Here is a 16,061-nt window from a genome sequence, read left to right on the forward strand (position 1 = left end):
GCTCTTTTTAGCTTGGCTTTTAGCCTCTTTACCCTTGTTTTGCAAATCTTGTTCCGGGTTAGGTAGTGATAGGCCATATGGCGCAGCATTTTCTTCTCTTTGTTGGCTTTCTCAAGCAAATTCTCAAGGTGGATGTTCACCCTTTCCAACCATGTCTCTAAATCATTCTCAATTTCTTGCTCAAGGGAGGTCATCTTGATCTTTCTTTTCTTTACCTCTTGCCTATCTTCCCTAATCATCTGCAGCTCCATAATAGTTTTCTTATCTGTCAACTATTTGTTTTCCTGCTCAAGAAAGTTGATGATCCATTTGGCCCTCTCAAGGTTCAGTGATAAAGCTTGTATTTCAGCCTCCTTCTCTTTGATAATCATGTCCTTGAGTTTTGAGCTTTGAGAGCCCAAATCAGTAACATCCTCCTCAATCAGAATAAACTCTTTGTCTTGCCCTTTAGGAGGGCTCTTTTCATGCATCTTTTGCTTTCCTTTATCTCTACCCTTTGACTGCTGGCCAACCTATATAGCTGGAGAAGAAGGCAAAGCCCCTTTCACCCCTGGTGAAGATAGCATTTTCCTGTGGTCTGGTGAAGAAAACAAGACCCCTTCCACCCCTGGTGGAGATAGTACTCACCTGGCAGCAGCAAAAATCCTCCTTGTGCCTCTCTCATAGGTGACAAACACTGACACACCTATAGTCTCGGTCTCATGAACACCTGGCTATCCTGATGGCCCTCCTTCCTCCTGAGACATTGATGGAATCACCTGAGGGCCTTTTAAAATCTTATGGGCAATAAAGGTATCCCATGGTATGTTCGGCAAACTTAGCTGATGCAAGAAAAAAATTTTGATTAGTGAGAAGTGGTAAATACTGTTGAGTTGTTGGGGAAAAGGTTTCCTTTGCACATAGTGAGCCATCTTCTCAATATTGCTGTATATAAAGTAAGGGAGGTTCATCATTCTTACTCTTGTGAAGTGCATCAACAACCTAATATGATATGCATATAGGCGGAAAAACCTTCCTTCACAGGTGAAATACTTGATGAGGAGTTTCATGAGAGGAGCATAAATGTTTTGCAAGTATTTGAAAGGAAAAACCCTACTGATTTGACTGTGATATCTAGTGTTAATGTAAGGCTCATAATGTTCTCTTCCCACATACTGCCCCTTATTCCACCGCTCACCTACATTAGGGATACCTGTTGCTGCTGAAATGGTGGCAGGTGTCAAGGTGAAAGAGACACCAGCAAGGTTCACCTGGCCATTATGGAGATGGATAACAAATAACCTAGCAAGCTCATGATGAAATTTTACCCTCTCTACCATTTCACAAAACTGATAACAAGACTGGTGTTTAAAGCTAGCTATAGCAAGAGGGCAAGCAAGAAATTATGTAAGAGTGGTGCGCTCCTCTCGGATGATCTTTCCCCCTTTGTGTGGCTTTCTTGGCACATGAAATTCTCTGGAAGAATCACTAAGAGTTTCCACTTCCATCTCATAATCTGAATCTCTCTCCATGCTTTTGGTAATATGATGGGTGATGAAATTTGTAGTGAAAACAAATGAGTATGAAGAGATTTTGAAATATAAAGTAAGTAATGTGTATGAGGAAGTGAATGCTTGGGGGAGTAGGAATTTGGGTTTCTTTTGGGGAATGAGGGGAGTGAATGGTGTTAAGGATGTGGAATAAGGGTTTGATAGTGAAGTGGGTGTAGTGGAATGGATTGATTTTGGAGTTAGGGTTTGGGAATAGTGTAATAGGGTTAGGGTTTTGTAAATGAGAGTGGGGTTTGGGGAGTGAACTTTGATGATTAGGGGATAGGGAATGTGACTTGGAAAACTCAATATGAATGGAGTAAGAGAGAACAACAACTACCTTTGATAACTTGTGAGAGGTAGTTTAGTAATTAATTAGGGTTTTGTGTTTGACAATTAGTTAGGGTTTTCTCTAAAGGAAGCCAAACACAACCCTAACAACCAAACATTACTCTTCAAAGCAAGGAAGAATGATATACTTACTTGGGACAAGCATCAAATTATTTTTTTAGGAAATTTGGAGGCGATTTGAGGCAATTTGGGCTTCTCCAATAGATACACAATGCTCACTAACAGGTGCGCAATGCCATTTTAATGCACAGTGCCAGACCAAATTTACACTGTCAAACTGCAGTAAGTGCGTAGCGCACTTTTAATGCACAATGCCAAGGAGAAAACTGTAAACTTGCCTCTATTTCTCTTCTTTAGCTCAAAATTGCATTTTCTCCTCTCCTTGGCTCTCCAATCCAACAATGAAGTTAAAAAACACTTGAAATGGCCTTTATACCTTTCTCCTTTAATTTTTCATTAACCAAGACCCACTCTTCTATAGTTTTGATAGCTTTTTTCAAAATGCTCTGTTTCACTTACATCTGACTTTTGCCTTTTTGCAGGTGGACTTATTACATTGACTTTTTGCAGTGGCAGGAGTTGACTTTGTCACTAGGTCACCAGGAGCAATTCAATTACATATTAGGACAATAAAATTACATAAAATTACATCAAGTGATTCATTAACTGCAAATGCTCAATTTCACCTCAAAACAGAGTTTTGAGGTGAAAGAGCTTTATTTAGCATAACAGAAGTAAACTTATGACTCTATGAACCTTTTTATTCTCCTCATGTGCCTGCTGACCTCTTTATTAGAGCATGACTGACAAACCCTAAGACCTAATGGAACTAAACCCTAGGACTATTTGTTATACATGAAATGAAACAGGATGACTGTGAATGACCAAAAAAATGTGTAAACAGTCAGCGAGTGAATTTCATGAGGGAAACTGACATGAAACCACTACCATCAGTTGATCCATGACCTAACGGAATGCATCTAATCGAATGAGACACCTAATATGCATACAAAAGAGCAATTTGATCACTGATGGAAGTGTGAAGACACTGACACTAACAATTTCAACTTGGATAGATGAGATATGGATAGACATAGTTGTTAGAGACATTTTAGATCAGTTTGTGTCATATTTTTCTATTTAAGCCAAAACATTGAAGGCTTATGGTATGTAGAATTTGAATAATTTCAAATTGAGACTTCTGAATACTTTGAGTTAATTTGAGGAACCTATTCTACCTTCATTTTTCTGTTCAATAGTGTGGATGATTGAATGAGTTTGCAGTAGCTAATAATCTCTTCAAGTGTGCAGGGAAAGGGTGGAGGGCCCCCAATTCAAGCTAAGTACACTTCATGGTTAATCTAGCTTGATTTTCATAAACTAGTTTTGCTTCAGATTTGTTTATTTGATTTAATGTATGATGATTTATTATGTTTGCTGATGAATCTTGGTTTATTTATCATATTTATATGAAGGGACAACCCAATGTTCAAGTTGAACCCTCCTTCTATTGGATTAATGAATAGAAACTAAAATTCATCTTTCTTGCTTTCAAGTGATTTGCTGAATTTCTAGTTTTCTAACAATGGCATTAATGATGAATTAATTTGTGATGAAGAACAACAAGGACCTCCTTAGTTAGGATCATGTTTCATTATTTGTTTATGCATCTTAAGCTATTTTCCATTAGTGGTTTTTTATTTATGTTCATGAAGTAGTATTCTAGAAGGACAAAACTAGTTCTCCTAAGTTAGGAGCCACTTCTCCTACTTATTACATAACGAATTATAAATTACTTAATTGAATTTTATATTTGTAATATGAACTTCTAATTATTTTATACTTGCATTTCCTTCAATTTCCATAACTTATATTCTAAAGCTTATTATAGTTGATATCCATACATTTTGGACATGCTTCTAAGTTCTACAAACCTCGATTGATAATGAAATACTTGTGTTAATTTACTAAATAAATTATCCCAACAATGCTCCAACACCTTGTTTACCAGATCCAACCTTCAGCTCACCACAACAAACCACATTTCACAATTTTCATACTAGAACCACTTGTGCTCAAAATCAATACAACATATTATGATATCTCTTCTTAATTAAATTTGCTTATGTGCGTTAAAAGTTGCTTCACAAAGATTCCACTTACATTAACCAACCAATAAAACTATTACCAATATTGTTGTTCTATCTTTGATAAAAGACTCTGTCAAGTTCCCTGCCATAAATGATCTGCTCAAATTATATTATCTTGTTTCATTAGGAGACCTTTACTCATCATGTACGTCAAAACTTAGGCCACAATAATACTTTTACTAGCATTGATTAGTAGCATACATGGTCAAACCCTAGCATATTTATGTATGAAACCTAGTGCAACGTACATCAATATCAATAGTTTCTTAATGACATACATTAGTAATACAAAAACTAAGAAACAATTCGTTGGAAACAATGCTAATACTGAGCGGGGTGAATCAATATTAAGGCTAATTTTTAAATCTTTATGCCAATTTAATTTTCTTATTCAAACTTGGAAATCATCCACTAATCAACAACAACATATAATATGGGAGCAATATGAAATCAACATACAAGCGCACACCATGAGCATCATACACATGAGATACAAGGTTTTATGTGGAAACCCTTTCGGGAAAAAACCGTCAAAGCTTGTTATTGTCATTGATGTAAAATAAGAGCACCTACTCTATTACATCAATATGTTTTCTAATCCACCACTCACAAGAGCACCAACTCCCTTTTATTGTTTGCTAGCACCCACTAGCAGAAAGCACCAACTCCCTCCTTTTGTAGACACCTATCCAACTTACCAGAAGCACCATGCGAAGCACCAACTTCACGAGTTTGTTGCAACACCAACTTGTACCTCCTTGGATTTATGCAAGCACCAACTTGCAGGAAGCACCAACCCCCAATCCTTCTCAAGCACCCACTAGAGATGGAAGCACCAACTTCCTATATGTAGGCTCTAACCCACACTCAAATAGGAACTGAATGTTTTTCGTAATTGGCAGCCACTCTGCATGATCTCAACTGTGTTCTATGATCACTCTGCAACAATATGTTGATCTACTATCAACATTCACTCATCACATCTCCACGCAACACTCTAATTTTCTTGGCCTCCAACATGATCCACAACAACACGTTGTTTCTCATAACACTTACCAGCTCAACCATGCCACTCAATCCTCTCTTCTCTCTTATCTTCAACTACATACAGTTAGCTAAGAGCCTCTTTCTCTCCACAGTGCACACTCATCCCTCGGCCTACTTTCTTTGCATAGGCACCTTCAGCCTTTCTCACACAATAGTAAAAATTTCAGGATCTCTTACCTCTACATGGAAACTCTTGGCCTTTCTCTACAGAACTGGGTCACTTAGCCTCACACAACAATGCACACACATAGAGCTCTTTCACTTAGCTCTTTTGCAACAATGTTGCTTCCCCCACTGTTCTCATCTCATCTCCTAGGTTTTGTCCCTCTGCTGCCCACTCATCGATGTTCTCACTCTTGTCCTGTGTTCACACTGCTCGAGTGTACTTCAACATGGATTTTCCATTCTTCTTTTGCATATGGCTAGGTATTTTCTAATGCATTAAATATGAGAATGGCCACTTGACTATTTTCTCCATATTGAGAATTAATTCTTAGTCCACCTGCACACTCTAACCAAGCACAGTCCTTTCTATGAAAAACTCTCCTATCATTGAGGCTCTCCATGCTTAATCATGGTTTCACATAGCTTGGTTGTACTTCAGGATGGCTTCTTTGTGGACCATTTTCCTCATTGCCTTGTCTCATATTTCTCTTCAGATCCATCAGAATCCATGAACCAACTCCGTTGATCTACATTTTTTCTTACTTGATAATGGGTTTGAGTTATATCAGGTAGTCGATTTGATTCCTTACTTGATTTCTTGAGTACCTACAGTAATATTTGTAGTGATGGGAAACGTTCTGTTGGATGATCATCTTCACAAATTTTGGAAATTTTCAAGCTACTAAGTGGACACTTTCCAAGGAGGTGTTTCTTTTTACAGTTGGCGCAAAAGATAAGTGGTGGCTTTTCATCCTGCTTCCACTCTTCTTGCAAATCATCCAATTTCGAAATCAAAGATTTAATAATATCATTTTTATGTTCAATCAAAATACTAAAATTTTCAAAATTGTTAATTCTTCATTGGATTAATTGTATGTCTCTGTAGCAGCATAAAAATTCCTCATTAGATGATTCCCCAAAATACCATTTTCCTATTTTTAACAAGCCAACTGGTACATTCGTTAGCACATGAATGGTGTGTGTGTGCGTGTGTGTGTCTATATATATATATATATATATATATATATATATATATATATATATATATATATATATATATATATATATAGATATAGATATATGTGGCGTGGGGAGTTATTTCAACATTAGAGAAAATGAGAAACCTTAAAGCAACAGTGCAGGAAAGAAATAAATTCAAAGAACATAAAATTGCAAGAGAAACTAGGTGAAGGAAAAAAAACAAATATGGCAGATCACCAAGGTCAATCCCCTGAGCACCTCCCCGGCAATGGAAACAAAATGTTGGGTGCAGTATAGGGTCTATAAATGTACCAAAATTTAATTTTTCAATCCAGATAGTTCGTGAACTTCGAGACGCAGCACTGGAAATGCCAGAGAAAGCCCATGGCAACCTGCAAAACAAATGCTAGTCTATCTTGCATATTAATCTCATCAATAAATAAAATCTTGCACTAAAATATAATTGAAGAAACACCAATCCAAACAATTAAATCATGTGCAAAATAAAAGGCAAACCAATTCGAACGGAAATTCTAAGTACGAGCAAACAGAAAGGGAATCATAACCGGAAACAAAACAGTGTCGACACAATATCGAGAGACTATAAATGCTGGAACGAATTCAAAAGAAATTCAAAATCATTCTACCTGTACTAATTCTGCTTGTACTAATTCTATGTGAAATTAACTTGAAAGCATTGGCAAGTAAATCTATTGTGTAAATAACTTATGAAAGAAATTAAATTAATATGAATCTCACCTTCCTTGTCCCTGAAAATAAATCATTGAGAACTATCCAAAAGTTTAACGGAAAGTAAATATTATTGTTTTCAATGTGACACAATTTTATTTCATTAATATCGGCTCCGCGACATACAAGTAATATATGATTTTTGTAAGCATAGATTGAATGAATATGTCAGTACCTCAAAACCATAATCACTCACATCATTTTCATGTTCTAGAATATAAATCAATTACAGCTCATCAACGCATAAGCCGATCTTGTAAATAAGAACAACTGGAGGGACACAATTTGATATGAAGAAATATCCCAAGTGTAAGCACAAATCTCAAGTACAAGAACAATTTATTAATGTGGAAAATCAATGACGTTTAGAGCTGAAAGGAAAACGTTGCAGCAAATTAAATAACATCAATCTGGAGAAGGAAAGAGACTATAAATTATTAAATAAACTTCACACAGTAAATGAAAATTTAAATGCTAATTAATTTAAGAAATGAAGAGCGGTGGCGAGCTGGTCTAGCGGCCAACCCAACCAGCTCACACCCTCGATTAACTTGGTTCACACAGCAGTCAAAATCATTAGATGTAATAAATAAATAGACAGAACATAGATGAAAATTGCTTCAATTAAATCCTGAAAAACAATATTTACATCAAGTAAACAATGCTCAGCTCCAGCAAGACAAGAGGATCGATCCACTTGTTATGAACTGCATGAGGCTACATTGGGACAACTCCTCTTCCCTTTTGTGCCTTCCTCTCGTGCGCACTATCCCTTGCGTAATCGATTTCCTTCCTTACTCTCTAATTGTCTAACTAATTGACTAACTTATGTTTGCTTCAGTCAATTTCTTATATAGACATCAAATTACATATTGGGCCTTTTAATTTAGCTAATTAAAATATAGAAGATTATTAGTTTTAACAATTTTCCGAAATAAGAATTAGTTTGAAATTGAGTGTCGAAAGAGGGAACGATTCTGGTGAATCGTTCCTCTTTTCTTGGAGTAGCTATTGCTAGAAGGTGCGAATCAATTGCCCTTCAATTTTGCGTAATGACTTGCCAAGTCATTTCTACGTCCCTCGTGGCCTTCTGCTATGGTGCATGAAGAATAAGTCATAATGGATTCCCAACCAAGGGTAATCTTGCCACCAAGAAATATTCAATGCAAATGAGAAATGGATTCACAAACTCAGTGGGTGATATCTCTGGAATATAAAGTGGCACCAACACAGAAGAGATGCCAATACCGATATCAAAAAGCAACCGACATGTTGTGGCACTCAGAAAAGCACTGATATCGTATCAAATTGAAATGACCTCCTCCTGCAACGCACCTCCAGTAAACGATCCAATAGTGGCACCAAAAGGTTTAGATTTTCCAGATGCCATCGTACACTGAGATGGAAGCGTTCTTGCAATGTGGGCACTAAGTAACATCTCTTTCCTTCCTATATTTAACTATATATAATCATCTAAGGTCTAAAACCCTTACAAACCCTAACTACTTGTGGTCCCTTGCATAATGTAGGTCAAGTACTGTATTTATTAAATTTTCCCTATTTATTCATCATCCCTAACTAAACTAAATTCATCATCCCTAACTAAACTAACTAATTGTGATCCCTTTTTATAATGGGGGTCAACCACTTACAATCATCATTAATACACGTAACCACTTGTGGGATTTATTTACTAAACTAACTAATTGTGATCCCATTTTAAATCACATTATGCCCTTGGGTACCCCCCTGTGTACCCCAAATTATCCACTCCTATGTATACTATCCCAGTAGACACTTTCAGATTAGATCAAATATATGCCACAAAGATCAAAGTAGGGCCAAATAAAGTTCATCCACAAGTCAACAATTCATGCCTTGGATCAATGTTTTGTGCTTCAAAAAAGTTTGGAGGGCCAAGTAATATCAATATCAAGAATACCTTGTAGTTCTTGGAAAAACCACAAGATTTGTTGAGAGAATATATATTCTTTGGTTAGGGATTTGTGAAATATTTTAAAATACACATAAACAGGCTTCAAATAGAATTCATATCAACATGTAGTTTCTTCAATGCATGACCATAATTCCGAAACACAAATACTACAATATAACTTCATAGATTCTAGTGGTTTATTCCTTGAGAGGGACGAATGGTACAAATATGTTATAAAAAAATTTCCAAAATACTTCTTCAAATTTGTCTTGGTATTTTGACCTCCAAGTTAGTTTTTCAAGCCTCCTCACTAGTCTATAGATAATTGAGGATCAAACCTTCCTTGCAATGAAAGTTCCATCAACTTTAGGGTCAATGTCAATATGTAAGAAGAATATACTAGAAAGAGAAAAATCCTCTTATTCATCTTCAGAAGATCTGAATAGCCATATAAATCCCCAACGAAACCCTTAACAAAAATTAGACACAAGAAAAAACCATAATCACAATGATTCCATAGAACTTAAATATCCTTTGACCCTGTTCAAGATGTTCAGTACTACACAAGGGTCGTAGAAGACAATTCTAGAGAGATAATAAGAGAAAAATGATACATTGTGTCTAAGATGAGTGTTGGCTAGAACAATCTTCCTTTCAATTCAGAGCAGTCGTTCCAAATCTCACATTATTTGTCAATATGGTAGGTTTTGTTATTGCAAGGCTATCACACAAAGTATATGCAAGGAAAAATTATGACTAGTGTTAATCAATCTCAAAATAAATTGTTGTAATAACACTCTCAACAATCTAATCACTCTGGATTTTACACTCTCAAACCTTGCTTAGACCTTTAGAAAATAAACACACAATACAAAATGAAACCTCTATGTCACACAATCACACTTATTCAAAAGAAATAAACACTCCTGGAAACCATTCATTCAAATCAATGTTGAACCACACATTCAAATAAATAAACATCCCATCAAACTTTAACATGAATTAAATAATTGTCACGCTAATAAAGGGACCCTTACAGGACCTATGTTGTTACGCAATCCAGAGGTTAGGATTTTGCAATCATTAAGGTGTGAACATGATTAACAAGAATAATAAAAACAACTTTCATATAGAAATAATAACTAAGAGGAAATAAATCAAATAGCTAAAGTACCTTCCTAACCAGTGATCCTTGCTAAGGAGATTCGTTCCTTCTTAGAAGTGGCTAGTATACTACCCGACACACAAGCTAGTCTGCAGAAAGGTATAATGCCATGAATGATTTTGATTTGCATTAAAGAAACATACAAGATTACAATGTTGGTGCTCTACCCCCATATGAACCTATATGAGTCTATTTGTTTATCTGTATCGCGTGGGTAGGGAGCACACCTCTTTATAATTCTAGATTACAACAATAAGATCAGCATGAGAATATCTCAATTCTCAAGAGATCAAAATAGAGAATACATATTAACAGTTTGATAACAATTTCCAAGGTTAAGACAAAGTTGTAAAAACTTTTCCAAATTACAATAATCATCTATAGAAAATCCTAATTGTTTTAGCAGCACTGTCCATAAACTTCTCCTTTGACACTTGAACTAACTTTGACCAAATGATTTCCAAATCAATCTTCATAACTGATTAAAGGAGACCAATGCATCCAAAGTGAGTCTTCACATGTAACAACAATGCTTAGCAAGTCCTTGTCCTGTCCTTGGCAAGTCAAAACTGGAAAGTGTAATCCTACTACAATATCTCAATAGACCACAAACATTGTAACATCCTAGTTATCATTTTTATGATAAAAATAGACTAAAGTAGTAGTTATCATGCCAAACTACAAGTAGAATTAGGTCATAAGGATGAAATAGAAAGAGTGACATACTTAGTGTTAGGACTCAAATATGTACCATTTTTGTTATATATTTTGACATCACTTTACCCTTAGAACCATGAACCTCAATGTCTTTTTCATTCACTTTATCCCAAGGTATATGGAAACCTCTTCTTTATTATATGGTTAATCTGTCTTACATTTAATTCCATAATACTCTTATATTTTATCAATTATTGAAGTGCATTGTTGCTAACACAAGTCAAAGATCGCAGATAATATATGCCTTGTTGGGAACGAGCGGTCGTTGCTGAAACAACTGAACTTCATTGCTGAAACAGCCAACTCCGTTGCTGAAACAGCTGGTCCCGTTGCTGAAACAACTGGTCCCGTTGCTGAAACAGCTAACGCAGTTGCTGAAACAGCCGTCAAAGCACGCAACTCCCGCTATGCGTTTTTTGCGATTCTGGAAGAACTTTTTGTGGATAATAGCAGCAGCCAGAAGATACGGTTACCTGGATTATCTTGAAGATAGCATTTCTGTTGTCTCGGTTGTAACAGTATCTCTTTTTAAGAAAGAACAGAATAGTTTTGTTTAGAACAGAATCGAGATCTTCGCTCTTGTGTAAAACTGTAAATGATGTCTCCTCTTTAAAAAGAGGAGACATCATCATTAGAGGGGATCGAACTGTAATTCATAGAACAGCATTGTGTGAGACAGGAGCTAGTCTCCTTTTTGTACTGTATCAGTTTCTTGACAGATGAATAAAGACTTGTTTTGAGCGTTCCAGTTTAATTCTTTCTCCCGGGGAATCTTGTGAGAAGGAAAGGGCCCGCCTTCCTCACAAGATCCACCCCTTTATTCCTGTAGTTGTTTATTTCTTATGTATTTGCATTGTATTTAATTCTGTTGCTGAAACACTAGTTACATGGTTTGTGATACTCTGTTTCTTAGCGCTACATGTATTGATTGCACGAGTGGATGATGAGAGCATGTGCTGAAGATCCCTGTACAGAGGGATAGGGTCTTGCTCCCATTGATTGCTTTCTTTTACTTGCAGTGTGATTAGAGGCCAAGTGCTGAAGATTCCTGTTCCTGGGAATAGGGTCTTGACCTCTTGAGGTTACTTCTTTTACAGTGTGATTAGTGCCAGGCAGCAGGTGCTGAAGTTCCCACCAAGGAATAGGGTCCTGTTCCTGCTATGGTTGAATGATTTCTTTTCTCATACATCTATTTCCCTTTGCTGTAACAGAGAAATCGTGTCCGCTATAAGTTAATTGACTTCAGCTTTAATTAAGTAGACTGTAAATTGATAGATTGATGAATTTAACAAATGTGTGTGACTTTCTTTTACTACAACATTGAACTGCTTTTGAAATTGAGCATATCCAGTGCGCTATTACCTTTGGAATAAAAAGACCTTCTCGGGTTGACAATTTATGTGGAGCTCGAATTGTGAAAACAGTTAGAGCGACCAACATTTTGGCGCCGTTGCCGGGGAAGGTAATTATAGATTTCAAAAAGCATTTATCTATTTTTGCTAATGTGCAGATTGTATGAGAGGACGAGGAAACCAGAAGAAAAATAACCGCGCAGGTGGCAAGGGCTGGGGAGGACGAAAAACGTTTATTGACGAGATTGTATCAAAGGCTGAATCATCACAGAGATTGAGTTCTCGGAAGTCAAAACTTCAGCGTTCCCCTCAGTCAGATTACAGAACAGAAGAAGTTGTGGGTCCTGAAAATACAGAAGAACCAGCAGTCAGCGCTGAAGAGTCAGAGGAAAGTAGCAGAATAGAAGAACACATCGAGGAGATAGTAGAAAGCGCTGGACGACCGGTAGAAAACATTGAAGAACCAATAGAGGATTCCGACGATCGAGAAAGTGCAGTAGGAGGACCAACAATGGAAGACAACAATGATAATCTCCTCTTTGGAGGAGGACGTACAGGTCCTGAAGAAGAAAGAAGGGATGAAAATTCTCTTTCTACCTTGGGATTTCCCATCAGTGATCTTCCTGCAGGAACAATGAAAAATATCCCATTGTCTGCCCTACCTAACTTTCATGGTTTATCTACTGAGGATCCTGACGAGTTTCTTTTTGAATTTGATATTTTATGCAGAAGTTATGATTATGTTACTAATGCTCAAAAGTTGAAACTGTTTCCAGCCACCTTAAAAGGGAATGCCTTGAGATGGTTCATGAGCCTTGGGAGTCAGGTAATCACAACATGGGAACAAATGAAACAAAAATTTCTGCTTAAATATCAGGACTACTGCCGGACAAGAGAGAAGAAGGATGAATTATTCAATATGGCACAAAAATCGGATGAAAGCTTGGAGGACTACATCGAAAGATTGCAATACAACATACAGAGATCTGATCATCCAGATATAAGTAAGGAAATTCGTAAAACAATATTACTTAGAGGTTTAAGGGATGATTGTTTAAATATGTTAAATATGCTTGCTAAGGGAGATATATCTAAAGAATCATATGATGAGATTTGTGAACTTGCTAAAAGATGTTCTAGGGGAGCTGCAAGAAACAGAATAAGAGATTCCACCTATTCAAGGGTACAGAAATCAGCCAATGGAGGAGCAACAAGAGCAGAGATAGGTAATTTGTTTGAAGAATTTAAAACCGAAATGCTAAGTTCTTTTGCCTCGCAGATTGACACTTTGCAGGTTAAGAAGAAGCAGGCTGAGGCAGAAGCAACTCTGGCTGTCTACTGCCCGAAATGTAGAGATAAACATCCACTAAGGGAGTGTCCAAGAGATAAAGTACCAGTTTGCACCCTTTGTGAGAAAGATCATGAGACAGAACAATGTCCATCTCTACCAGGGATAAAAGCAGCGATGCAGCCAACAGAGGAAGAAGCTGAAGCAGTCTACCTGTTAACTCAAAGAAGATAATGGCAACCTAAAGGGCAAGGTACGAACTCTGGTATGCCATTTAATCGTTGGAACAATTATTCTGCTTTTGGCCAAACAAGCTACCCCCCCTTCAACCAAATGCAATATCCACTTTTCAGTCAAATGAATTTCCCACCCATGCAAATGCAAAACCCTCCCTTTGTTGACCCTTCAATGTGGACTCCTTGGCCTCCACAGCAACCACCTCCTTTCAATCCTTGGAACCCAAGTTGGAATAATCAATCACTTCCATACCCAAATCAGATGCCTCAATTCCAACAATCACTCTCTCTGCCATCAAATGCCCCACCAAACAACCAAATGAGACCCCAACTACCTGCGCAACCAAATCCTAACCCCAATAATAAAGCTGTGCAAGTCATTGATATTCAGAATCAGTCTATATTTCCTACTATGCAATGTAATGATATTCACTTGAGATCTGGAAGAGTAGTAGAGCCTATTATCGATGATATAACTGATTCAGATAAAAATGAAATCGAAAAGCAAAAAGAAGCTCAACCACCTTCTAACAAAAATGCTGAATTAACAGAACCTCCATTCCCCGAGCGTTTGGTTTTAACCAAAACAGCTGAAACACCTGCTTTTAATTTTATGGGGGAATTGCAAAATTTGTATATTAAAATTCCACTTTTACAAGCATTAAAAGATGTACCAATTTATGCCAAAACATTAAGGGATATTTGTGTGAAGAAACCTGGTAGGAAAACCAAGGATCCCCTTACAGTACATGTGATGGGAGACTTGTCTGCATTAATGTCCGGAAAAGCCCCTCCTGTAAAATATGGTGATCCTGGCCATCCTACTGTCACAGTTCAGATTGGTAAAGCAGTAATCCCCCGAGTTTTGGTAGATTTAGGTGCAGCAATTAATATAATGACTCTGGAAACTTCACAATTGTTACAGCTGAATAACACAATCAGAGATACACCCACCATTTTAGAGTTAGCTGACCGTTCCACAATTAAGCCAGAAGGGGTTGTTGAAGACCTGCTCATTTCAGTTGAATCCTGGAAATATCCAGCTGATTTTGTTGTATTGCAAACTAAAACAAAGCTGGGGGGACATCCCTTAATTCTAGGAAGGCCATGGTTGGCCACAGCTGATGCATTTATAAGTTGCAGATCTGGTTCAATGACAATTTCTAATGGTTATGAAACAAAACAATTAACTCTTTATCCTCACGCTACGCCAGTAGTTAATAATGAAGATTCTATATGGATGGATTATGATGATAATGCTGTTCAGCCGATTCTAACTATAGGACAAGCTTTAACCCTTAAAGACAATACAGAAGATGAAATAATCAATAATTTTATTTGTGAACCTTCTTCTGTTATTGCTGAAACACACAATCAATTAACTGCAATTTTTGAAACTGATATACAAGAAAAGATTGAACCTGAAGATTCATCTCAAACTTTAAACACGGTCCCATCTAAGAGCGTAACAGTTGAAATTGAAACCGGTAAGACATTAAACATAAATCCTGATCTAACAGATGCTGAAACACAGCAGTTAATGAAGTTATTACACGAATATAAGGAGGCATTTGCCTGGGATTACACGGACATGAAAGGTATTTCTTCTGAATTATGTACTCACCGAATTTACATTAAAGAGGGATGCCGACCTGTTTGTCAACCCCAAAGGCGAATGAATCCTAATTTACGAGAAATTGTTAAAGAAGAACTTCAAAAATTGCTTAATTCAGGGTTTATATACCCCATATCTGACAGTGAATGGGTTTCCCCATTAGTAATTGTCCCTAAGAAAAACGGGAAATGGAGGGTATGTGTTGACTATAGAGCTTTAAACAAAGCTACCCAAAAGGATCATTTTCCCTTACCCTTCATTGATCAGGTGTTGGACAGTCTTGCAGGGAAGAAATTCTTCTCTTTTCTAGATGGATTCAGTGGTTATAATCAGATAAAAATTGCACCCCAGGATCAAGACAAGACCACTTTCACCAGTCCTTGGGGAACTTTCGCCTATAGAGTTCTCCCATTTGGATTATGCAATGCACCAGCAACCTTTCAAAGAGCTGTTATAGGAATTTTTTCAGATATGCTGAATGACTGTATGGAAATATTTATGGATGATTTTACCCCCTATGGTGTGTCTTTTGAAGAGGGATTACAAAACCTTGAGAAAGTACTTAAAAGATGTATTCAAGCCCACCTTTCCTTAAGTACCGAAAAATGCCACATGATGATGAGTGAGGGAATAGTGCTTGGACATTTTATTTCATCTCTAGGTATTCAGGTAGATCCATCTAAAATATTAGTCATTCAGAATCTTTCTGTTCCTAAAACTCAAACTGATGTGAGAAGTTTTCTAGGGCATGCTGGTTATTATAGGAGATTTATTAAAGA

Source organism: Pinus tabuliformis, chromosome 4_2 (genome assembly GCF_031772625.1).
Source record: "Pinus tabuliformis cultivar Carrire ecotype Pingquan chromosome 4_2, CPIR1, whole genome shotgun sequence".
NCBI classification, from domain to species: domain Eukaryota; kingdom Viridiplantae; phylum Streptophyta; class Pinopsida; order Pinales; family Pinaceae; genus Pinus; species Pinus tabuliformis.